We start from the raw sequence: 27,121 nt of genomic DNA, 5'->3' as shown, positions 1-27,121 counted from the left end.
ATTATTTCCTTGGCCAGTGGGATCCTTTCCAGCATGAGGCTAGCTCCTGGTTAGATCTTTGTGCTAACGTTGAAAAAGCATGGGGTCTAAAATAAAGCTGAATGACCAAGATTCATGTTCCCATAGGTCTCTAGTGAATTAAATCAGAAAATCAAACGTGTTCAGTAATTAATCAAAAGGGCCTGACTGTAAATTAAGTGATTTTTCTGCTGTGCCATGTAAACAACATCACTATAAGAATGGTAATTGATTACAAAAACCAACATCTATTTTAAGCTGTAATGCTGTGCTTTTGTAGAACTAAATCAGTCAACTTAACATCTTACACAGACATTTTTTTAGTGGCCCTCTTATCCTCAATCTGTTAATTGAGTTGTAAATGAACATCATCAGTATATGCTTAGATGCCAATTTTCTCTCATACAATGGTAGTTGAATAAATGATGGAAAAATGTGGAATGGGTGAAAGTTGGTAGCCTGAAGATATTTTAAAGGATTTTTTAGATATAATTTTTAAAATATATTGTATAATATGTTGTTGTCACCTGCAATACAGAATTTGCTGCCATAACAGCCACCTGTAACTCTAAGTAAGTTGGTGTATCAACTGAGGGGTGAATGGAATTAGGTAGAAAATGTTGGTGATACCATGATGTGGAATTGCTGGTGTTGGACTCGGGTGGACAAAGTTAAAAATCAGATGAAACCAGGGCTACCTAAATCTAAGAGCCATATGTTTCTAATGTGGACCCCAAGCCAACACATTTTGAGAGATTCATATCTCCTAATGTAACAAAACCTTTCAATAATTATTAACCGTGCCAGCAAAACATCAGCAACCAAACAGATTATTTTTCAGAGGGTCAATACAACGCTGAATGTCATGGCCAAAATAGCGAGAAAACATACTACTTAAAAGAGAGCCAGTTGAGGGGGTCGCCTTGGTGAGGGGGATGCTGATGCTAAAGTGCCTTTTGAAGCTACATAACTTGATTTAAGAACATAGCTTGGGTAAGGACCAAGCACTAAAATTGATATTATTTTATATGGGCGCACCTGTAAAATGCTGGGCATTTATCGGAGTCAAGTCACACTGACCTTGCAATCCTTGCACACTGATCACTATATGGACATTTAAATCACTCTTACAGAATTCCTTTGTTTAATTTTTAATGAAATAATTAATTTGACTTCAAAATAGCAGAGAAGTAATTTGCATATGAACACTTGCAAAGGCTCATCTTTCCAAAGTGTAGTTTCAAATGTGCAGCCGGTCATAGAGAGTTCACAAGAAGAGGGTGAGTTACAACAGAATTTCAACATCCTCCAATACTCAACCCAGTCAGAAGGTTGCACAAAATTTCCACACAGGTCTTTTCTTTCTTAGAGAACAGGGACTGATTTCTATTTTATTGCATGTTTCACTATCATTGTTGGTGTAATAGGATTTGAAGTTCTACTTCTCCACAGGCAGAAATGTTGCTAGCATGATAAGTGATTTGCTGGCAATTGCTGCTGAAACTGTTTTCTGAAAAATGATATTAAAATCAACAATAGATTTAAAGGCTCCGATTTTAACCCAATTTCTGCCAAGTGGATATAGCTAAAATTGCTCAGGTTAATTAATCATCTGACTGGCAGCTGCTTGAAATTTAAATCTTAATATGACCAACGGAGAAGGTGACAAGGACACTTACTTAAAACCAGTGGGCTACTTTTTTTTCTAATATATGCATGCTGGGTGCAATCAAGATTTGACTGTACTTTAACAGATTAGCCTGACAAGGAAACCGCGATCACCTTCTCATGAGATTAATCAAATGGGGAATTGGGTGGCAGTTTGGGACATGAGAGAGTGGAAACAGCTCATTGTATTTTACTTTTCTGTTACTTTCCTCATGGGATGGATAGCAGGAAAGCCTCCCATATGATAAACTTGCACTGTCCTCACTGTGCGCAGTCTGAGGCCTTTTCTGGTTGAACCAAGCAATCATTTCAACCAATGATCTGGTCATGGGTAGGGGCTTCTGGCCTGTGCAATTTTCCAATGCTTGCTGCTATTTTCTCCCCCAGTGACATTTAAATGAAATCCAAGATTTTAAATACTATAGTCCTCACCTCTAATGCAGTCTATGATTTTTTAATTGAAATTGCTGCACACTCACTAAATATTGGTCTGAGTTAAAATCAAATGCTTCTTTGAACCTCGAATAGGGAGTATTTCCAATATATTGTATGTTAATCTAAAGGTTAACATACATACCTTTAGCACATAATATTTAGCAATAAAGTTCAATTAATTTCTTGGTATTTTAACAAAAATGTAGCTTCTGCTCAAGCAGTCACCCATCTGCAAAAACAACCCTGAGCTTCCAATTGCCTGTCACTTCAACACACCACCTTGTTGTGTTAGACTCTGTCTTAGACTTACTGCAGCACTCCAGAGAAGCTCAGCACGGGCTGGAAGAACAGCATCTCATTTTACGCTTGGAAACTCCACAGCATCTGGACTCAATATTGAATTCAACAATTCTAGGGCTTGAGGCACTTTCTCCCATGTCCTTTGCCCAGCTTCCACACACCGGGCCGTATTATGACATGGTTTGCTATTATACACAATTCATTGTTAGCTCCTAATAGTGCCCATTAGCAACCACTCATTCTCCTGGGCTGACTGTTATCTACTCCTTTGTCTGCCAAACTGTGTTTCTCTCTCGTTTGGCTCTGTTTCCACATATTGTTTACTCTTTACACCAGCCACGCCCCCCTCCCCACATGCACCCACCATCTTCTGCATAAAAACCAACTTTTCCCTAGCTAATGTCAGTTCTAAAGAAGGGTTACAAGACCTGAAACATTAACTCTGATTTCTCTCCACAAATGCTGCCAGACCTGCTGAGCTTTTCCAGCAATTTCTGTTTTTGTTTTTGATTTCCAGCACCTGCAGTTCTTTCAGTTTTTATGGTCTTATCAAATTGTGATATAATTGCATTTCAAAAACTGCTGATAAAAGACGTGTCCGAAAATGAATGGTTGACACAGTCATGATTAGATATTTATTAAAACAACACCCAAAATTTGAAGCAGTATTTCTGAAAATCACAGGATAGAAAAAGCACCCTTCCAATTATGCACCAGTCATTGATTCACTTAAAAACTGGGAAGATCAGAACCACTTTGACTTGTATTACAAGAAAGGAGCCAGACAGCCATTTTCATTAGTCTGAACTGTAGAAATACAGAAACAGCAACACTTTTTGCACTTGCCTAAATTCCTGTACTTCATTGACTTGAATTTTAAGGGGAGCTCTGATACAGGGAAGATGATGGCCTAGTGATATTATCATTAGAATATTAATTGAGAGATCCAGATAATCTCCTGGGGACCCAGATTTGAATCGAATTAAAAATCCGGAATTAGGGGTCTGGTGATGACCATGATGCCATTGTTAGGAAAAACCCATCTCGTTCACTACTATCCTTTAGGAAAAGAAACTGCCATAATCACCTGGTTTGGCCCATACATGACTCCAGCTCCACTGCGGCGATTTACTCTTAACTGCCCTCTGGGCAATTAGGGATGGGCAATAAATGCTGGCCAAGTTTGTGACACCTCCATGAATAAATTGTTTAAAAAAAAGCATGATACATGGTAGCAATTTTGAATAGTGAAAACTCCATGTTTGTGAAGATGGAGACAAAACCAATTGGCTTCAATGCATTTTCAAGTGTATCAAGTGTTTCACAATGTTATAAAATATGGCTTACTGATCGTTCAGTTCCACTGTCGAATTTAATAGCTGGGACTTTCATGAGCTGAAGTGATTTTAAATTGCACCAAAACCACTTACTTAAAATTATCACAGGCATCATTGGGCCCAGAAAGGGAGCCAAGATTCACGAAACCAATGTAGAATAAACAAAGGCTAGTCTGAGTTGCAAATAACATTTTACCCAAGAGTAATGTAACCAACCAGCATCCCAAACCACCCCCACAGTGGAAGTGTGAAGACAAAGAAACCACCCAACCCTATCATCCACATCTTCTATTTTGACTGACACCATTATAAGAATCCCCACATGTTGGTGATGGAAACATTGTCTACAATTACCTACAAACCTGGACAAATTGAACTCAGTAGATGAAACATACACATAAGCTCCTATTTCTAGAAGCTTTTTAGCAGAGCAGCTTACGAGTTAGATTATGAGGAAGGGTTGGACAGACTATGTTAGTATCCACTGAAGTTTGAAAGAGTAAGAGGTGACTTGATTGAAATAATAAGACACTAAGGAGTGCTGACAGGGTGGATGTAGAAAGGAGGTAAGGAAGTGTTAGTGGGGTAGACAGAAGTGTGTTTACGATCTATTCAGCCATGATCTTGTTGAATGGTTGAACAGCAGAATGGGCTCCAAAGGCAAAATGCTCCTAATTCTGACATTCATATATTCAATTACTCAAACCTTCTCTAATTAAATCTTATTGCTACAGTAAAAAGTAATTCACAGTTTTTCATTGGAGGTATGTATAGCGTCGTGCTAAAAACAATTTAAATACTTAGTGTGATCGCCTGAGATGCTTAGAAAGAGGGAAACTAGTTCACCCATTCTCAACTGATCATTATAAGCGTTAGGTATGATTTCTTTTATCCCAAGAAAACTATGATCAATTACATGGAAACCAATTTAGTATCCATTAAGGATGCCAGCATAGCAGTAAATTTCAAATAGAAGTTCTCAGAGCTGCTTTCTGACTTCTCAAGAATTTAGGTTAATGGAAAGATCCTTGAAGCAGGGGCATTGCCCTTTTAAATGAGGAAGGTAAGATCCTTACAGTGAAAGAATAATTAGTCAAGATACCACAGCTGCACATTTATAGTTCTGTAATGAATATTCACTTACGTAGTGATTATACAGCTGCAATTGCAAAACATCACCGACTCAAGCAAATATTGCTTTGTTTATCTAGTTGGTATCTAAATTGGCCTCTTTTGGAATATATATTTTTCTTTGAACAGACTAGAACCTGAGGAGGTTACAGGTACTTTAGACTTTTGGGTCCATTTTAAAAAGTCATCCTAAACAACACCGCCAAGCATCAAGACTGTAGGACAAAGTGGAGACAGTAGACTTCCCCAAATTCAGGAGTGCCTGGAAAACAGGTACATTCTATTAATTAGCCTGCATTTTAACCACCTGTAATTTACTGCTATCTGACAACCTTGCCATGCAGCTAATGTTGTTGAGTGGGAATAAAGATGAAAGTGTTGGATTAATAAACTATCAGTCACTGACCTTGACAGATGTGGGACCAATAAATGGATTGTTACTGCTGATATTCCAGATTGGGTGGGAACGATAGATGGAAATGGAGGGCCACATTCTTCTTGACAGTCACTGGTGGTGTTTTATGAACAAATGAAGTAGGAGCAGAAATAGACCATCTGGCCCCTTGAATCTGCTCCACCATTTAATAATGTCATGACTGGTTTGTGTTCCGAATTCCATGTTCTTATCTAATCCAAAAATATTTCATTCCCCTGCTGAACAAGATTCTATTTACTTCTGCCTTAAAAATATTTAATGACACCCCTTCAAAGGCAGAGAGTTCCAAAGATGCACCTGACAGAAAATAAATTCTCCTTATATTTGCACCAAAATGGTGACTCCTAACTTTAAGACTGTGATCCCTAGTTATGGATTGACTCACAAGAGGAAATATCCTTTCTATGTCCACATCATCAAGACCACTCAGGAGTTTATACACTTGAATTAAGTCACTCCACTCTCTTCTAAAATCCAGTGAAAACAAACCCAGACTACCTGACCTATCTTCATAAAACAAACCACTCATTCCAGGCAGCAATCAAGTAAACCTCCTTTGTTCCATCTCCTATGCATTTACAACTATCCTGCAAACAAAGAAACATAAGAATTTGCAGTAAAATAAGGCCAACAGCCCTTCAATCCTGTTCATGAATGATTTATTAGTTTTCAAAGTTCCACATTCCTAACTATCTATGCTAATCTTTGAATTCTTTATTTAACAAGAATCTTTCTCTCCATTAAAAATGTTCAGTGAACCTGCCTCTACCGCCTTCTGAGCAAAAGATTTCTGAAGTTACACAACCCTCGGAGAAAAAATAATTGCCCTCATATCTGTCTTAAAAAACAGAATTCCTAAGCTTAAAACAGTAGCCGCTAGTTCTGGTCACAAGAAGAAACATCCTTTCCACGTCCTCTTTGCCAATAAGGAAACCAGTAGTGCACACCATGACCACGATGTGGTCTCACCAATGCTGTGTACAGCTATAACATATTATCCTTTCTTTTGTGCTTACTTCCACTCCTAATAAAAAAAGAATCCCATTAGCCTTCTTGATTACCTACTGTACCTACATATTAACCTTTCTTGTGACTCAAGAACTAGAACACCTAAGTCCCTCAATACCTCGGAATTTCATACTCTTTCTCCTTTTAGGTAATGCTCTTTTTTTTGTTCTTCCTGCCAATGTGAACAACTTCACATTTTCCTGTATTATACTCCATTTTTGACCTCTCATTCACCCTTTTGTATCTGTTTGAAACCACCAGTACATACTTTCCAACCTATCTTAGCGTTGTTTGCAAATTTGGCCATCGCGCCTTTGCTTCCTTCATCTAAGGAACTGATTTAAATTGTATGAAATTGATGCCCCAGCAGAGACCCCTGTATAAACCACTCATCACATCTTGCCAAACTAATAAAGCCCCATTTACCCTCTGTTTTCTGCCAGCCAGGTAATCTTTATCCATTAACGTATTACCCCATTATACCATGCACTTTTGATTTCTACAAAAACCTTTGATGTGTCACCTTACCTCCAAGTATAGTATGTCCACAGGCTCCCTTTTATCCACAGCATACTTAGAGTTACAGCCACCGAGATGTACAGCATGGAAACAGACCCTTCGGTCCAACTCATCCAAGCTATAGGGAGAGGCTGAATAGCCTGGGTATATGAATAGGAAGGGTTTAGAGGGATATGTACTTCTTCAAATAATTCCCTTTGACAAAATGATGCTGATTCTTCCTAATTACACTGAGTTTTTTTTTAAAGTGTGTAGCTATAATATTTTTTAATGATCAGTTCTAACACATTCTACCTGCCAGATATCAGGCTAACTTTATGTGTTATGTTTTCTCGTTCCATCCCTTCTTGAAATAAAAGGATTATATTTTCTACTTTCCAGTCTGATGGAACCTTTCCTGAGCTGAGCAAAATTTAGAAAATTAACACAATGCAATTATTAGCTCATTTGGCCATCTTTTAAGACATTACGATGAAATCCATCTGGGCCTGGAGACTTGGCTTAGAATCGCTTTCCTGGTGATTGTAATTTCACTAGGTTTCTCTATCCCTTCCATTACTTGACTTTTAAATATGACTGGAATGTTATTTGTATCCTCTACAATGAAGATAAAAGCAAACTATTTGTTCGTTTCAACTTTCCATTCCTTATTATCTACTATTAACTCCCTACTGCCACCTTCCAGAGGGCCAACACTCACTTTATTTACTCTTTTCCTTTTTTAAATATCTGTAGAAGCACTTACTACCTGTTTTTACATTCCTAGCTCACTTCCTCTCTCACTCAAAATTTTTCTTCCTGATTAGTTGTTCTTAATATTTTGATCAATCATCTGATGTTTTCCCAAACTTCTTTATTTAACCACAATGGTAAATCTTTCCTTCAACACCTTTCTTTGTAGTAGGAATATTCTTATTCTGAATAGTTCTCTTAAATAGTTGCTGTATTTTTCTGTATTTTTCATCCCCCATCTATCTCAGCTTTCATTCCCTTTTAATTGCCCTTATTTAAGTATTGAATACTAATCTTAGACCCAATCCTCTCCCTTTCAAATTGGATGTAAAATTCCATCATATTGTGACTGCTGCTACCTAGGGATGTCTTTAGCCTAAGGTCACTAATTAATCCTGTCACATTATATAAAACCAAATCTAGTAAAACTTACTCTTTACAAAAAAAACCGAAAGAACTGCCAATGCTGGAAATCAGAAAAAAACTACTGAAATTGATGTTAAATCTCAGCATATCTGGCAGCATATGTGGAGAGAAGGTGGAGTTAATTGGCCTAGGAAACCTTTTTCAGAACAGACCCTCTTTCAAAACGTACTTCTTGTTTGGTTCCAGAATATGCTGCCCTAAAAGACAATCCCAAAGCATTCTATGAACTCCTCATTCAGGCTATTGCTGTCCTTCTGACTTTTCCAGTTTATCTTGAGAATAAAGTCGCCCATGTTTATTACCATCCCTTTCTCAGAAGCAATGACTATTTCTTCTTGTATACCTTAACCCACATTGTGGTTACTGTTGGGGAATGGGAGGCTATGGATCTCTCCCACTAATGACTTCTTTGCACGTTGTTTCACATTTCCACCCAAACCAATTGGACATTTTGTTCACCTGAGCCAAGGTAATCTCTAACAAATGCACCAAGGACATCTTGGATTACCAGTGTTTCCCCTCCACCCTTACATGGCTTCCTATTCTTCTTGAACTCTTTTCCCAGTGCTGGCTTGTTGCCCCCAAAGTGGAACCTACCTCTCCAACACCAACCTTTAAATTATGTATTCTTATGGTTTCCAAAAAGTAAAACCGATTTCAAAGTAGTGATTGCTTGCTCAACCTTTGTACTTGCAATTGCATGAGTAGTTCTGAAAAATACGTTTTTAAATCTAAACATTTCAATGTAAAAATGAATAACTGGTAACCTGTGTTGGTTTTGGTGTAATTAAGAAGTAAAATGATGTATAAAAGTACTTCACATTTGAGAAATATAACACACAAAGTTTTTTTTGAAAAATTCCTAACTTGGCTGAACAGAAGGATCAATTAATAATTTCCCTGTTCTTAAATATTACATGTTATTTTCAGCCACTGATAAATAACAATGGATCAATAGCAGTAGGACTGCAATGTTATTTTACAAGCTCTGAGGATTCTATTAAAGCACAGCAGGTGCATGCCAAGGATTATAGATCATGCAGGTGCAATCCAGAATTTCACATTTAGAATGTATTACATAAATTTCCCATAAAAAGAGACATTAATGAAAAATATCAGAATTATTCCAAAATTACATTTATTTTGTTTTGCATTACTTTTGGCTTTGGGTGACTGATGTATTTCACATGTAGCCAATGTCCTAGCACCCGATTCCTGTCAACAGTTTTGACAGAAAATCTATTGTCTAGGGTTGTGCTGTTGTCCATATACAACTATGTTTACTTGACCTTTATCAGCACATCATTCAGTGGATATCATTCCATTTCCTGGGAGAGTGCATCAAGAGAATACAGTAGGTTTGAAATGTTTTTACATAAGTAAATTGATCCAAACTGACCACCATCAGCCTGCTATTACATCATACCCTCCAAATAACTTACACTTTGTTTTTTGCAGACCAAGCTTTTACATTTGGATCCAGCAGCAGTCAGGACCGAAGCCTTGTGAGTGGTGGTGTCCAATGTGATCAGCAGCAGGGCTTGAGGTGTAGGCAGCTAGTGAACACAGGTGGGTCTTAGCCCAATGCAGGGAGAAAGCGCAGCCTGCCGTGTCTGCAGGTCAATGCCTATAGAGAGGACGATAAGGTTTGGCATTTTAACTTTATTTCCTTATTTTTCCATTTTTATACTGAGAAGTCTGTGGCATTGAACTTTTTAACCTGTATCTTTATTTTTCTACGTCTGTTATTAAGAATTTATATCTAGTTACTTAGTACCTAAGATGGTACCGTGGGTAGTGACAATGGACACTTTGCACTACACTCTTGTTACCCCTGTATTTGAGTATACATGACAATAAAACCTGAATCCAAATCCAAATCCAAGTTTAGTCTTGAATGGTGCAAAACAGGAACTAAACTCAAGTGAAATGAAAGCTGACATTTATTCTCAATTTGGTCATCGTACAATCATTTTCAGACACAGACCTCAGATGCCAATTTAGATTTGTGCAGGGATCACACAAGTGGGAGCAGAAAATCAATCCATGTGAAATTTAAAGGAATGGAAACAGTATTATAAAGTATCAAAATGTGAGAAAAAAATTGTTAAAACCTTTCACAAATCTCAGAAGGCATTTTAAAACATTGACAATCTTTTCCAAAGGGTGGGAGTTAGGGGAGGTCTAAGGAGTGACTGGGACAAATAATGTAAAAGAAAACAAAAAAAATACAGGTATGAATCTACAATAAGAAATGGTGCAACCCATTGTTTGATAGCTGCTATAGAGGAGGTGGTGCTACAACAAATGCCTTTGAGAAGGATGTATCTCTTTGTTGCTTCAGGACATCATTCCCATCAGTTAGGAATCCAGCATTTCTGGGAGGGGGTGTTTTTTGGTGTAAGATACCATGTAACTAGGTTGCTATTGGCTCTGCCAATCATGCTAAATGTTAGATGGTGGTTTCTGTAGAGGTTACCATAATTTGTATCATTCTGTAAAGATATTTCTAAACTATCATTGTCAGAAATGTGCGATTATGACACCAGATATTGTGGTACTTTTGCAGTTGTGGTACATCAGACTATTCTAGTTATTTTTCACCATGACAGACCTGTTTTCTGATCAACAAAAGCATAAAAGATAGGAGCTGTTTAATTTACACATACTTTTAATATCATTTCATCAAAATTTTAATTTTGATTTCTGAACTTGAGACATGTGAGTTTTGTGCGTCTAAGTAGTTAATTATGAACTTGTGGGTATCTTCGCCATGGTGATTTATTTTGAAACAGATTGAGTGAGTAGTTTTGAGAATAAATGGGTTTTTTTTTACGTTACATCTAAGCAAGGTAAACAATTGAGCATGAAAATTTCCATTAGAATACTTTGCATTTTTGAAGCTTAGGAATTGTATACAGCTTGAGAAAAATGTGTTCTGTGTTCTTGTTTTCAGTTTGGGGCAGTTCTTTTGAAGTCCTTTGATGAGCAGTGATATATGAAGCAGTGCTCCTCGGAAGGGGAGAGGATAATAAAACTAGATTACCTTACAGTAAGGAGGTTAAACAAAACATATTTGGATAAAAGCATGAAGAGATTATTTGAAGATGAAGACATTTAAACTCAGGTGTATGAAAGCTCCAAGAAAAGGCTATCAGATTTTCCAGTCTGGAAATTAAAGTCAAAGTTAAGTTAAGCTTATCAAACTGTTAGAAAAAGATTTTTTTCTCACTGGTATGACTACTATACAAGGGTTGCTTTCATATAATTTCAAAGGAGTATTTTTGGGGATCTATAATGGAGTGTTTTGGGATTAATGCAATTATATTGCAACCATGTGTTTCAAGATCTTTACATGCATATCATAGGTAGACAGTTTGATCTATTTTACCTTATCTTCAATGCTTTTGCTTAATAAACTGTAGCTTTATAGTTAAAATCTGCAACATTCCTTGCTTATGTTTTAGTGAGATCACCTTGTTAAAGCCAAACAAACAAAAATATGATCCATCATATGTTTGGGATTTGAACTCGAAATTCCTAGGACATGAGCCTGGCACTATAGATTGCTATTGGTATCAGTGACTATATCACCATTTCCTACCAACACATGCAAACCTCTGTCAGTCAGTATGTGGATCTGTGGTTGGGCATAACACATCTTTAAATGATGTTATCAGGTAACTCTTCTGCAAAACGAGCATTTCCACTGGGAAGCTCACTGTGATCAGTAAAAATGTTGAGCACAAAAATTAGTGCAACAGAACAACTGATTTTATTTTAAAGCTGCCAAAAGAAAAGAAAAAATAGTCAACATGAGTATGAAATACACATATGAATACTTCTATACCATAAAATAAAGTTCCATATACCTATTGTATTCTAAAACTTCATATGGGTATCATTATAATTTGACGTATATGCATTGGAAAAATTACAAGTATCTATCCCCATCCTTCCTTCACACCAGAGTCCTGTTCATGCTATCCAAACTGAACGGACATTATTAATGTCCTGGCATAGCAGATAAGAGCCAGAAGCAGACCTGAAAGTGGCAGAATACCATCAACATGAAATGGGGGAAGGGAGAAGGAAAGAAGGAATAGTGTTCTCTTAATCTGGGTGAAGTGTCACGATGGATGCCAGTTTCAAATGAAGGTTTTTTTTCTGGGGGGTTGTGGTGGTGGTTGTTGGGATTGAGGAGGAAGGTGTTGAGGGTCAAATTGCCTTCCAGAAATGGAGAGTGAAGATTGCTGCCTGTAATACCTGAATGAACAGCGAGAAAACAACTTCTCATTTTTTTCAACAGGGAGGATCAATAAATGTGCAAGTTAGCCCAAAGGTTTTTCACAAGAAATAAAGGAAACCTTCAACAACACAACCTTTTACAATAAAAATGATGTAATGTTGGATATTCCAGTTGTTTCACTTAGGACGTGCCTGTGCTCCACTGGTATATATTCAAAGCTAGTTCCGAGTTTTCAGCCTTGTAAGTTTTTATTGGATTTCCAGGTTGGCAGATAAGATTTTCCTGCTCCTCGAATGCTGCCTGAACTGCTGTGCTTTTCCAGCACCACTCTAATCCAGAATCTGGTTTCCAGCATCTGCAGTCATTGTTTTTGCCTGGCAGATAAGATACTTAAGTAAGTTTAGTTCCGAGACTAATGAAGGAAAGTCTGCTGAAAGAACTCAGATTAAACTTTATCAATATGAGAGATTAATTTGATGTTGCAAGACCAAATTTACGTTAACAAGATTTTTTGGACTCTTTATGTTTGGTTAGTTTTCTAGAACAGATTTAATGATGTCAGTAGGATGTACAATGATGATATAAAATGAACTATGTTATTGTCACATTAGCAATTTTCTTCCTGTTTCACTTGCTGTTTTCTTGCTTTCACTTATGAAATAAGAATAATATTTCTTTATTAGATAGGTGCCCCTTCAGTCTTCTTCTTATTCTGCTTACAATACATTATTCTGTAACTCACTTTCAATATTGAAGCAAATGTTTAGTTGAGTTAACATTTTTTTTTAACCAAGACTTCTGAAATATTGCTAATGCTGAGAAATTTCTAGTGTACTCAGGCAAATCAATTCACTGTACACTACATCTGTAATTAAATAAATGTTTTCAGTCCACTAGATGTCAGTGTTTCAACTTATTTTATGCCCTTAACAAATCAGATTGAACTGAGTTACAATGTACTCCAAACTGTCCAGAGGCATTTGGCGCAAATCTATTACATTTAAAGGTATTTTAGATTGATTACCAAACTGAGATTTTTTAAAATTCAAAAGCATTTTCATTTTTGTGAACGTGTTTTTACAACAACATATTTTGTGTCAACATGAGTTGGATAATTGAGCATCAATTGTTCTGTTTAAAATAAAATTCTTTGGATATTGTTCTTTAACCCACTCACAGTGAAGGAGAATATGCATTTTGTGACCCATATACATGCCAGTTCTCAGCTTTTGAAATTAACAGAAACTGTTTCAAGCCACTTGTCACATTGTCAGCAATTCAAAGTGAAACAGCTATTTTCCACTGGGGTTGGAGGTTGCCAAATAATTTGATGAGTTGGAAGTCAGTCTGAGAATAATCAGGTCAGATCATTTAAATGAGTTAATATCTTCATTAAAATACTGGAGAGAGGAATATTATACTATTCATAGTTTGGTGTATATTAAGGTTTAATGGCCTTTTAGAGCCTTTATTTTCTGTTGCAGATCATTGAAATGGGATCTGCTGCTAGTTATGCTTGTCCCTGTGCAGTTAGTTTTCTAAATTCTTTCTGCTGAAAAATGCTGAAAGCAGGTTCTGACAATGTCACAATGATGGAAACTGGGAATCTGGGACTTGAATGAATAGAGCAGGAAATTGGCTATCTCCTTAACCGATTAGAATGAAGGACAGAGAAATTGAAAGCATGAGGTCTGAGAAGACTAAAATAAAGTGGATGAATTCACTGTCAAATCAGGTACAGAGAGACATAGAGGGGAATAGGGGAAAGAAAGATTGAATTAAGAGAGAGTATTTTTAAATGGTAATTTTTAACTTTACATTTTTAAAAATCTCCAACAATAGTTGAAATTTAAGTTTGAAAAGGAGATTTCATACACATAATAGTTAACTTGCAATGCCAAATACAAAACCAAATAGTCAATAATTAACACATTGTGTGGCTGGAAGGGTACTTGAAATGGCATGAATTAGCAGAAACTTGTCACCATCCAAGGCACTTGAATACCAAGACAAATAATGAGATACAGTTTTGACAAAGCAGATGGTGGAGCTGTGCAACTCACCAGAAATCTTTTAATTTTTGAATTTAAACATAAATCTGCTGCATGGCTAAAGCTGCTGTTTCCTTGGTGTGTAAATAATAGTAAGTATCATCAAGTCTTATCATCAGCAAAATCTAGCGAAGAGAGGTTAACATTTGTGAGACGCTCTTGGCTGTAAGGTTTTGTTTCAATTATATTTACTCTCTCCCTACTTTAAGATAAAGTGTCTATGCTTAAAATAGACAATCTAACGCATCTACAATCTGCCATCCACCACCTGCTATGAGCTATATGGGTTTCAGGAGAGATACAGATGTAATATTGAGTCAATTTTATCTTGTGTATCTAAAAATGCACTACCGGTTAATATCTCAATTGAAGTGCCTTGAATTACTAATATTTTCTGAAATCTGAGCACTGAATTGATTTTTTTTAAAATATGATGCTTTTGTTGGTCATACAAAATTGTGAAATACAAATTTCAGAATTGTCTTGTTAAATGGCCAAATAACCATTGCCATCTGATAATTAAAGGAAAATTTAGTACAAGTGCAGTTTTTTGACCTTTCTCAGTAAAACAAGTTGGATAAATGGAGGTGAATGATCTAGGAAACATCAAGAACTAGATCATATAGCTTTGATGTGTATTCAGCACATCATTATGTGAAATCTCTTCTCCAAAGGTTAATTTTATATGGCTAACAGATAGGGTTCAACCTGATGCCTCCTTTGGCTAAAAGCATGATGTGTTGAGTTTGATGGAGTTATTTTATCCATGAGGCTGAGTGGGTTTCCTCAGCAAATCTTAACAGACTGGCTACATTAATTGCTGTTCCCACCCCTAAGACATGTATTAAATCCAATTTTCACACTATCTGACTGCATGCAATTCCTGGAAGAACTCACCACTCAATGGAAATCTGCCCCGAGACCAGCATCCCCTGTGTCCAAGCCATCTTTGAATGCCTGTTGTTCTGGAGCAGCACTGGCAGCTAACCTGATGAAGGGTGCTGCCTGAAACATCGACTCTTCTGCTCTTCTGATGCTTTACCTGCTGTGCCTTTTTCAGCTCCACATTTTATCGACTCTGATTTTCCGGCATCTGCAGAACTCACTGTTTCCAAGCTATCCTGCTCAGTCATGTAAACAATGAGGAGAGAAGGCAGAGAAAGGGAGGCTGGTTTTCAGAGGGAGACCTGGAGGTTTTGGCTGTCAGGATGGTGCAGTAAAAAGGTGTTCTCTTCCAAGACAACCATCAGAGGAAGCTATGCCACAAGACAATACAAGCCTAGTAGGAGATTGCCACCCTGACCAAGGGTGCAGGTGGTTGCGCTATAGAGCCGAAAGCAGGTCAATAATGTTCACTGCTCTGGCAGGGTAAGTGCCATACTCTGCTCGGTGTCACCTCATTGTTATTGCATCCCTGCCACTGTCTTCACCTCCCATCAAGATCCATGCCCTGACACTTTCTCTGTTGCATGCATCACCTCCCCCTACTTGCTCGCCTTACCCCACTCTCCCTCATCACTAACCCTACATGCCCTGTGCATTAACTCTTTGAACATTCAGCACACTTCACTACAATATGTCAACATGCACCATCACTAATAGCCATACTATCCATTAACATCTTACTCATACATCTGCTTTATGTCTTTATAGAAGACATCACATATCTGAGGACGTGCTGACGGAGGGATAAGGAGGTTCCAGACATTGTGGCCTCATCTCCAACAAGGAAAGCATCCTCAGCCTTGCATGAATGGACTGAGACCCCTCTTCCAAGACTGTTGAAACATGTACTAGAAGCTAATTAAGTGGCACTCTTCATTCCATTGCAACACTGACGTTAACCAAGGTGTCAATGCCTTGCAGGGAACACCACTGGCCACAATGCCTTCTACCTTTTCTGTACCAACCCAGCATAGCACATCAGCAGACACTAGCCTGTGTCGGTGGTGAGGAAGTGGAGGTAAATCAGCCTCTCACAGCCCCCACCATGTCAACAGTGGAAGTTGGATGGAATCCTCACCAGTGCTCAGTGTGGGTTTGGAGGCTGAGCATCACACAGAGAATGTCCCACAGTTGGGTGAAAGAGAAAGGCCTTGGGTCACTGGCACATGGAGGATACAGATAGGCCAATGGGCCAAGGAAAAGCAAATGGAATTTAATTTGCATAGATGTGAGATGCTGCATTTTGCTAAGGCAAACCAGGGCAGGATTTATACTTGGTAGGACTTCGAGGATGGATGCTAAACACAGAGACCTAGGAATGTAGGTGCATAGTTCCTTGAAACAGATGCAAGTAACAGGGTAGTGAAGAAGGCATTTGATACGCTTGCCTTTATTGATCAGTGCATTGAATATAGGAGTTGGGAGGTCATGTTGCGGCTGTACAGGCCATGTTGAGGCCACTTTTAGAATACTGCACTCAATTCTGGCCTCCCTGCTATAGGAAGGATGGTGTTAAACTTGAAAGGATTCAGAAAAGATTTACAGGGATTTTGCCAGGATTGGAGAGTTTGAGCTATAGGGAGAAGCTAAATAGGCGAGGGCTTTTTCCCTGGTGTGTCAGAGGCTAAGGGGATAACCTTTTAGAGATTTATAAATTCATGAGAGGCATGGATAGGATGAATAGCCAAGGTCTTTTTCCTAGGTCAGGAAAACTAGAGGGCATGAATTTAAGGTGAGAGGGGAAAGATTTAAAAGGACCTGAAGGGCAACTTTTTCATGCAGAGGGTGGTGCATGTATGGAATGAGCTGCCAGAGGAAGTGGTGGAGGTGTATACAATTATGACATTTAAAAGATGTGTGGATGGGTATATGAATAGAAAGTGTTTAGAAAAATGTAGGCATATACCAGCAAATGGGATGAAATGGTTAGGATAACTGGTCGGTGTGGATGTGTTGAACTGAAGGGTCAGTTTTCACGCTATATAACTCCATGACTCAATGACTGTCAGAGACCAGGCACCTCCTCAGCCCCCAGCAACAGTTGACCCTGTGATTTCAATAACGACAGACTTCATAGAAAAGCACAGGGAGGAGCAGAAGGAGCAGACGGGCAGATAGAATGCACTGGCCTTCATAGTTGAAAGGTTGGAGCCATTTGGTCAGTCTTAAAAACTATTAGTAAGGCTGCTGTGTGTGTGTATGATCAGAAGCAAAATGAAAGTATACTACTGAGCTTATGGAATTGGTGTCACATGTATAAACAATAGCATATGAGAAGTGTATTATAAGATACTTCATGTATGATGTGGATATGTTGAGGCTTCTTTTTAATTCTGTCATGGAGATTACTTTTGACAGTCATTTCTGAGATGTCTTTGATGTAGGCGAGAGTGGCTAGGGTTTCTGGACGCTTTTTGTCTACTTGTTTAGGTTTGTTGCTGACTGCCAGACTACTTGACTCCTTGACATCATGGTAGCCCACAAGCCCACCAACTCACTAAAACAGCAGCTAATGAACTTGAGAGACCCTATACAGCCAATAAGCAAAACTAATGTCATTTACAAAATACCTTGCAAGAACTGTAACAAACACTACATTAGAAAAACAGGCAGAAAACTAGCCACCAGGATACATGGGCATCAACTGGCCACAAAAAGACATGACCCACTCTCACTAGTATCTTTACATACAGATGAGGAAGGACACCACTTTGACTGGGACAACACATCCATCCTAGGACAAGCCAGAGACATGCGCGAAAATTCCTAGAGGCGTGGTATTTCAACCAGAACTCTATCAACAAACACATTGACTTGGATCATTTTTACCATCCCCTGAGAAAAAGAACAGGAAATAGCATCACCACAAGAAATGACATCGCCGACCCAAGGAAACCTAAACAGATAAATAAAAAGCGGGCCACACCACCAGTGCTTTACTGGAGGCTCACTGATGATGTTACCAAGTATGGTCATGAAATGTCTGAAAATGAACCTTCCAGCTCAGGGAGCAAACTTACATCCAACAACTAAAGTTCTACAGCCAAGACTTAAACAGGAAACACTTGTGAGGACACTGTCTCACTTAAAACAAGTGGGTCAAATGCAGGCCTGAGGACTTTTAAAAGTTGCCGAAAGGGCAGCTCCAACTTTTTAAAAGCCTCCTCAAATAAAGGAAAATACAGAATCAATACATTTTTAATATTAAAAAAGACCTAATCTATGTCCAGAGGTCAGTTAATTATACCATATTGCTTCCTGAAATTGGCATGGAAGTGAAAAATGGTATTACAATTCTCTTTTTTGTTGTCATTGCAACCTATAGGCACAAGCCTGCAACTTGCAAACCAGATCCAGAAAAAAAAATTTAAAAAGCAGACTCACTAACTTTCATCTAGTTAGGATCCACTGTCATCCTTTTCTTGGCAAGAATCATTGCTGAATTGCATGATCACATCTAGATAATGTTTGTCCCATGACTTCTTTCACATTAAATTATGCAAGTCAAGAGCAATGTGGTTAGGCATGAACTGAGTGTCTCATTAATACGGCACATCATTTATCTATACAATGTCATGGAAATCCAATTGGCTTAAATAATTGAACACAAATTGCTTTGCCAGGAGGAAATACGGAGAGCTCAATGACTACCTAAGTAATTAAACTTTCTTCATATGGAAAGCAATGAACAATGAATCAGTGCTTTTTTTTATTATTTTGTCTCATTGGCTGGCCCATAAGCATATCACCATTACCCATCAATGCCTAAAATTTGCTTTTGTGTGATTCTTAATTACAATGTACCTTTCATTTGTTTATTGCAAGCATGTTAACAAAGTCCAAGAGGTAAGTGCAGTGTTACAGCTTGTAGTATACAGTCAGACAGTACATATAGTCAATTTGATACACCACATGGGCACCAGCAGCAAAGATGAAACCTTAATTCTATCCAAGTGATCTATCCCCAATAAATGGACAACACACACTATATGAAAAAGTAGACACAGATGTGAGTGCAAATTTGATCTCTTTTCACATGTTGTACGAAACAAAATAGCAGAATGTTACATAGACCACACATGATAAGCTAACTGTTTACCATGGGTCTGGCATCCCAAGCATTGGCATTACTCATCTTTCATGCCAATGTATTGGAATGGATACTGAAGCCTTTTACATTTTACAGAAGAACCCTCTACCATTTTCTAAATATATGCACAGATCCAATTATCATCATGTTTCATTAGTTAATTCAAACATCAAAAATTCTGAATGCAACATTGACTTTATGCATGATCTGACTAACCTCTACACAGACTGATTTAATTTTATTGGTAACTTTGAAGGCAGTGCATTATTGTATCTGGAAGAGATGCCCAACCCGACACTGACCCTCCATCCAAGTGCCATATTCATGCTCAGGATAAACTAAAACTGAAGGTGCGTCCCATGCTACAAAACAACATTGTTCATAAAGTTAAGCTTCACATTGATGAATTTTGAAGAAAGATGGCACTCAATGTGTATGTTCTGATCCAAGTTGACTAAAAATGCACAAAAATATGTCCACATAGGATTCCTAGCTTGGAATACCCAAATCTCCAGGAATCAAGTATTTTTCAAAGCATGATGCCAAAAGTATTGCTCCATACACTTTCCCCAGAGTCACTGGAACTGACAACTTTTAGAATAGTGGATATTGTTTTCTCAGATTCTCATTTGAATTGTCCATCAACCAGGGTATATTCCAACAACATCTGTTTTATATCATATAAAAGCTACCAAGTTATCTCCATAACACTGGTGATATCGTAGTTCGTGGAAAATCTAAACATGAGTATGACACATATTTTTCAGTTCATGGAAGATGCAAGAAAATGAGGATTAGTTTCAACAGCAAAAAATATCAAAATACCCTGAACCAAATCAACTTGCTCAGATTAATATGTTCTTCAAGTGCTATCAAACTGGAAGATATGCGTAAAATGTCTACACCACAAGACAAAGGTGACTTCAAAGATTTTTCTGTTTCTTCAACTTTATTGTCCTCATATATTCTGAATTTTCTGACCAATGTATATCTTTTTCAAGTATTGCTTCGTGCTGACGCACCATATGTGTGGCAGGAATGTCATCAACATATTTTTAAATCTCTTAAATCTTTTTTTCCCTGTAGGTGCATTCATCAATATTGTGATCTCACCAAGCTTACCATGTTGGAAGCAGATGCATTCCTGAAAGACACAAGAAAATGCCAGTTACAGGATGTAAGCCTGTTGTTTGTTTCTAAAGTCCTTCTGAGAGCTCAGGCAAACAATTCCAACATAGAAATGAAAATTCTCACTTTAGTTTAAGGAATAAAAAGATTTAATACATATATGTTCAGCAATCATTCCATTATTCAAACTGATCATAAGCTTTTGGAAATAATTAGTTATAACTCTCACAAGTAAACATCCATGACCACATGACATATTCAACATATTTGGTGTTCCTCAATATATTTCATCGAACAACAGTTCACTCTTCTAAGGCATGTGAAAGAAGTAGTATTTTAAATACATTATTTCATCAACTCACTATCTTCAATCTAATGGTCTCACAGAATTCATTGTTCATACGGTGAAGTTTACAATCATTATGTGCAATGTTAGACAGAGATAGCCATAGTAAATTTTCAAGCTTCTCCTCAAGGCAACGGTTTCCTTTTACTGTCAGCTCTCAAGTTTGGAAGACAGATTTATACAGTTCTTCCATTTTACTACCTGAACAAATATACATGATGCAATGTCAGAAAGAAGGAAGAAAATGGAATAAGGGCACGATCAATTACCATGCAGATAGTTATCCCAACTTCAACCAGAACAAAAAAAAAATCAGCATTTGAGATTTTCACACAAATACATGTGTTTGTCGGAAGATCCTACTACTTTGTGTCCAGTCCTGGACATACAACAATGTCACAAACAATGATCAAATCTATGAACAAACAACATCTCAGTTGTGCAAGATCAACTGTGCATCAAAAAGACAATGACTTTGATACTGAAAATATCATATCAGGCAGTAACCAGACATCCAGAATACATGATACACATTCATCCACAACGACACACCACAGAGTGAAGCTGCACTCATGAGTCAAGGTGATCTAGTTGTATTATACATCTGCCAAAGCGTTTTCTTAATGTAAATAAAAGTAAAGATTTGCATTGTTATATACATTTATCGGAACCCACGGTTTCCTATTCTTCAATGGGGGAAAGGATATTTTTGCATAGATCTCAGAAAGGAATTACACCTTTAAGACAGTTAGATGGAATCACAATGTGACATTCTAATGTAAGAGGTCTCCATCTTAATCTTCATTCAATTAGTCAACAGTTACTGTACTAGCAACTAACAGCTAGTTAGTCAATAGTCATTCAGTTAATATATATAGTGTATATATATATATAGAGAGAGAGAGTAATGGCTATCGAATTATGCATATAACTCAGTCTGTGTGTGTGAATTGTATTATATATACACACACACATACATATATCTGAGATGTCATTTAGTGTACTTAGTTGGTAATAAACCCAACTCTTTGCTGTATATGTTACATGGACTAACATACAGAATGCCACACAAAGCACATCATCGTGGCAACAAGTGGGGATATCACTTCCCTCACGTCTCACTTAGAAAAACTGGACTTGAAGGTCAGGTAAGGAAAGAGCATTTTGAAGTATGTTTTGCTTTTTCTGATTTGTTTGGCTATATAACTCAATGGCTTTACTGATTGTTCCTCTGCACTGGTTAGGTGTATTTACTATTGAATCTTTGAATATCCTGAAGTTTTCTTCAATTTTGTGCACAGTTTTTTCAGCGTACAACATTGACTATACATTTTGCCTATTTTTCCTTCTGACACCAAACTTTCTATTTTGCTGCATCAAATTTCATCTATCCGCTCAGATAATTTGCGTAACTCTATCTAGAATCACTGAGTTGTCTCTTGCAATTTGACCGACCCTCCTAGCTTTGAATCACAGTTTAAAATTCAAAATCATATAATCATTCAGCTCAAAAGTAGGCCATTCAGCTTACAGTGTCTCGACATTCAGCTTCAAGGTTTCCATCAATTATGTAAATTAACTATGCAATGTAAGCATTTGAATGTTTAGACTTTCTGATAAAGTTTTCCCATGTTTTAACTAATGTCAAGCCACTAAAAATAACTGAGCGAATTAGATGGCATCCTTCTGCAGGACAATGGACAGCAAGACTCTGTTGCTGATTTAGTGCCATCACAATCTCTTTCGATCCAACCTGGATGGCGCTCTGTTCTTGAAGGTTTTCCTGCAAATACCATTGCCAGGTCTTATGTGGCTGGTCCCACCTTCTTTTACCATCTGCGATGGTATCCATTCTGCTACCTCTTTAACAGAACGTGGGTCTGGCAAGTGACATACTTGTCTTGCCAGTTTCAGTCACCGTTCTGCCATGATGTCTAGCAGACTCCTCCTACCAGTCCATTGTAGCACATCTTTGCTGCCAATATGGTTGCTTTGTCCATCTGATGCACAGGATATTAAATAAATACTCGAACCTATATGACACCCTTGCCGTCCTTTTTCCATATCTTGCCGGCATAGAATTCCAGTTGGTTCTACAATGGACATGTAGCGTCACAGCTTCATAGCCATGTTGACAAGTGTTGGATGCCCAGACCAATGCTGCATTGCCAAAACTTGTAGTTGTTGATCTCTATATCACCCTCCTGGAGATGTTGGTTCCTAGGTAGGTACTAATCCACTAAATATAACTGAGTTAACACTTCCAATAATAAAACTGACAAAGGCCCAGTTGCCATAACTTTGCATGCAAAAATCCATTTGTACACATAAGAAGAGGCATTCTCACCACAGTTTCGTTGAAGCAGTAAAAATGTAACAACTCCAAGGAAATACCAAGCCAAAGTAATTTTGTGAAAAGAGTTCATGTTCTAACCTCATGCAGAGTTGGTTACATGCAGGAATGACATACAACCATTTTTGAAATTGTTGCCAATGATTTTTACATAAAAAAGGCATTTATGTTTCTGTTTGACAGTCATTGCTTTTCCTACCATTTAAAATAAATCTAGGCCTGGATCATAACCACACCAGGACACATTTTAGCCAATTCATCACATTGATTGATTATTTAGATGGCTTTTGATAGAAGTTTATGCTGTATATTAAATAAAAATAGATAGGTGTAATCCAGATCTCACTTAGATTAGGTGATTGAATTCAAACTAAAATTCCATTAGAAACTAAAAAGAAGAACTGAAAATCTAAAAATATGTAACAATTTATTTTAGTATGCCTACCAAAGGCAGGTTTCAAAATTGTGAAGATAGTTTTACATGTAATTTTTTTTTTAAATGTGATGTATCTTGAGACAGATTCTCTCTGGTGCTTTCTTAGAATTCTGGAACAGATATAAGCTGTGTTTGGCCCAGGTAGGTGCTAGTTATGAAAGCTACAATGACAGATAGAGGAAAAACTGGCCGATTTCCATGGGAAATCTGAACTCCATCCAGATTATTTAACAAAGGATAAATGAGACACTGCAGCTTCTAAATCTTGAAAAAGCAAATTGAATGCACCTGAGCCAAGAATAATTTTCTCAACATTTGATTTTATTGTACCCAACAGAATAGCAAGGGGAAAAAATAATCTATATATTTTTAATAAATGATGCTCCACCTTCCTCAAGCTTTAAATGGATTTGTAGACACAGCTGTGTACTCTCCTGCAAAGAGATGCAGTTGGCACTGTACAACCATAAAGAATGGAGCTCAAAGTTAGGCCCCTTACAGTTAATGAGTTCAATTAAGACGAGATTTCAATAATCATTCTGAATCCCCAACTGAATTTGGTCCTCCTAAAACTGTCTCAGTGAGCCTGACTCTCCGAATGCAACAGCAAAAGGGTTGTACGCTTGTTGGACCTGTATACATTTTCGTACATAATAAGGCCCAGTTTTTTTTTTTAAGATTGGTAACAAGAAAATGGTCCTATCCATTCATTTTATTTGCATTTTGTGCTGGGATTTGTGGTTATTTAAGTGCCAACATAATGCAGTTCCTTCTCGGAACTGGGATCTGTGTAAACAAAGCAAGCACTGGCCTGGCTTCTTTCTGAGCTACACTGAGTCTAAACTTGATATTTATAAGGTAGAACAATAAGTTAAAAATCATATACAGCAAGTGCAATAAAAGACATAAATATTACTTGTTGTAACTTTCTTTATGTAACACATTTAACGCAATATACATTTATAAGAAACTTGGGATTAAAAGAATGATGATAGAGAAAGGAAGTTTTCAAAAGTATATTTTGATTCTTTTTAAAATATCCAATAATAAATAAAATGTTTAAAGTTTGAAATTTCACATTTTTAGAAGTACATTTCCCCCATTGTAAGAGAGGTTGTTATGCAATAATTAAGAGTAATGAAGGGCTTATGCCCAAAACGTCGATTCTCCTGCTCCTCAAATGCTGCCTGACCTGCTGTGCTTTTCCAGCCCCACATTCTCGACAGTAATTAAGAGTTTACCATGCCCTTTAATGTTCACTTACATTTGAAGGAGCAAGACAGCCGACCATTTTCGAAAGTGTTGTTTTCTATCACATTACAACCACTAATTACTCAGCTTCTATGTGAATACCTTTTCAAGACATACTGATTAAATGAAGTTTGTGAAGGGCAAGACATCTTGGACTCTATCTCCTAATCTCCACATTTGACCACGCACATGCAGGTTTTGATACTAACTGTTTGATTTATCCTTAATAGCAAAGCACCACTTCTGCAACTGGGGCAAAGTGAAACTTAAAAGAATGTAATGGTATAACTAATTAGGAATAGTTTAAAACTTTATTATTTTCATTGTAACCTACATGCTATTCATATTTTCCTTACAAACATTCCAACTAGATTTTATATGAGCCATATTTGTTACATTGGATTCATTTTTATTGTAATAATACCTCTACAAAAAGGACACTGCTAATGACATTTTTAAAATTAAAATAATTGGCCTTAAAGGTGTGAATTCATAAACTGATTTTAGATTTGAGGCAGTTTGATTTGTCTGAAGTGCATAAAATGTTCTTTGAAGAAATAAACCTGAGCAAATAGGCAGGAATCATTTTGTAGGAAATGTCAATTATTGGCAAACACACTGCATATGCAAACAGCTATGGCACAGAGTCTTAAGGCAGTACTCCTTGCCAAAGTCCATAGAGGCTCCTATCAATCAGGGGGTCATGGCACAGTAAGTTAAGGGAAATTTTTGATACCAGATCAGTGGACTGGCCATGGTCAGTTGTGTGGTCATGTGTTCTTGCTTAAGGGATCTGTATCTCTCCAGTCCAGGATGTGGATGACAGTCAGACCTGTGGCTTCATTGAGAACAGTCCAAGGGTCTAGTAAATATAGAGGCATAGTCAGGAGTCTGGTTCTCCTCATGTGGGGCAGCTAGTTAAATGTCTCAAGTGAGTGGGCCACAGATATTCCATCAGGTCGGTCCAAGGAAAGTAGGGGACAGACAGTGATGGCCACTGTCACTGGAAGGAGATGTGGAAATTTATTTGTAAGATTGGGGATGCCAGCTGGGCCAATGGGTGTGACAATTGTCAAGGGTGCAACTGTATTTATAAGTTGCATGAATGGGAACTCGGCATTTCAGGAAAGGAAATTGTACATGGTGAGGAGCACCCTGGCTTCAGGGGGGCTGGGGCAATAATACATGACCTGTGAGATACGATGCTCCAAGACCCAATGATCTAGGCCTTTAAGAGGGCAAGAATGCACTGCCTAGAATTCAGATCTTGGGTCTCCCTAATCCCTGGTGATCATAATGCATTGGCCACCTGTCTGCTGTACAGCTCCCTGTCCCAGGCATTGCTGACCATGTGGTCCAACACCAACACTTCGGCACACAGAAGCCAGGGAAACAGTACGGATATTTCACCAAGAAGGCCAATGGTGTCAGCAGAACCCATTGCTCTACGAATGCCTTTTCGATCTTACTTGCACATGCTGAGCAGGTTTTCAACACAGATATCAATTTATGGGTACATCCTAATTGGTCAAGTTGTTAGGTATCATGGTGGCACAATGATATTCGGGGCTAGACAGAGACTCAGACAGACAGATATATTACAAGACCATTGACATTCATGGACATGTGAGGCTCTATATACAGTAAGTTGTCACTCGTGCTAACAATAAGTCCTCAAAAGTTTTTTTTTGTTCTTTCCCTCACATGATATATTACAGTTGTTCCAGATTCCACAGCTGGACTGGAGGGAGCCAGAGGCAAGCGCACACTCCTCAGTTATAACTTCCAAGAGTTGGACAGGGACAAGCAGAATGGAAATGAAGGGTCTGGCTACCTCTGGATGGCCTGAGAGGAGACTTCTGATGGGTGCCCCCTGGCATTGCACTGTTTCCTTGTGAGAAAGGGCACCTGGAGGTTCTCCATGCATCTGTCACTATGTCTTTGGTCATGAGGAATAGTGGCTGGAGTACGGAAGGTAGACCTGTGTGCCTATCCTGTCGATTGAGAGTGCTCGAGCTGCTTCTCCATGGCAGCCACCAAATTGGCCACAGAGGCAGCCAAGTGACGGTATGCTTGAGGCAGTTGTATCCCAAGGGCATAGCGATACTCCTGCAGCTCCTGAGCAATGAAGGCCATTGCTTCTCACATACCTGTCTGTTGCTCCTGTTCCTCCTTGTGGATGAAGTCCTTGATTGCGAACACCACAGGGTCCTCTCCCGCCTGGGGCTGAGCAGATGCCTTGCCTCTGGCAGTCCTCCAAGT

At 38.0% G+C, this 27,121-nt stretch overlaps 1 long non-coding RNA gene across 1 annotated transcript in view; it reads right to left on the bottom strand.

The window, feature by feature from the left end:
• LOC122561726 (uncharacterized) overlaps positions 1-27,121 on the bottom strand; it is a 127,985-nt gene that overhangs the window by 23,505 nt on the left and 77,359 nt on the right. Inside the window, exons 6-7 of the long non-coding RNA XR_015761117.1 lie at positions 20,468-20,489; positions 9,453-9,637 (exon numbers count right to left, since the gene is read on the bottom strand). This is a non-coding gene — a long non-coding RNA (uncharacterized LOC122561726). The remainder of the gene's footprint in view (positions 1-9,452; positions 9,638-20,467; positions 20,490-27,121) is intronic.

Source organism: Chiloscyllium plagiosum, unplaced genomic scaffold (genome assembly GCF_037043375.1).
Source record: "Chiloscyllium plagiosum isolate Xiang-an unplaced genomic scaffold, Cpla_swu_hap1 HiC_scaffold_23, whole genome shotgun sequence".
In the NCBI taxonomy this organism is placed as follows: domain Eukaryota; kingdom Metazoa; phylum Chordata; class Chondrichthyes; order Orectolobiformes; family Hemiscylliidae; genus Chiloscyllium; species Chiloscyllium plagiosum.
The sequence above is the reverse complement of the archived record's forward strand: the minus strand, read 5'-3'. Positions and strand labels throughout refer to the sequence as shown.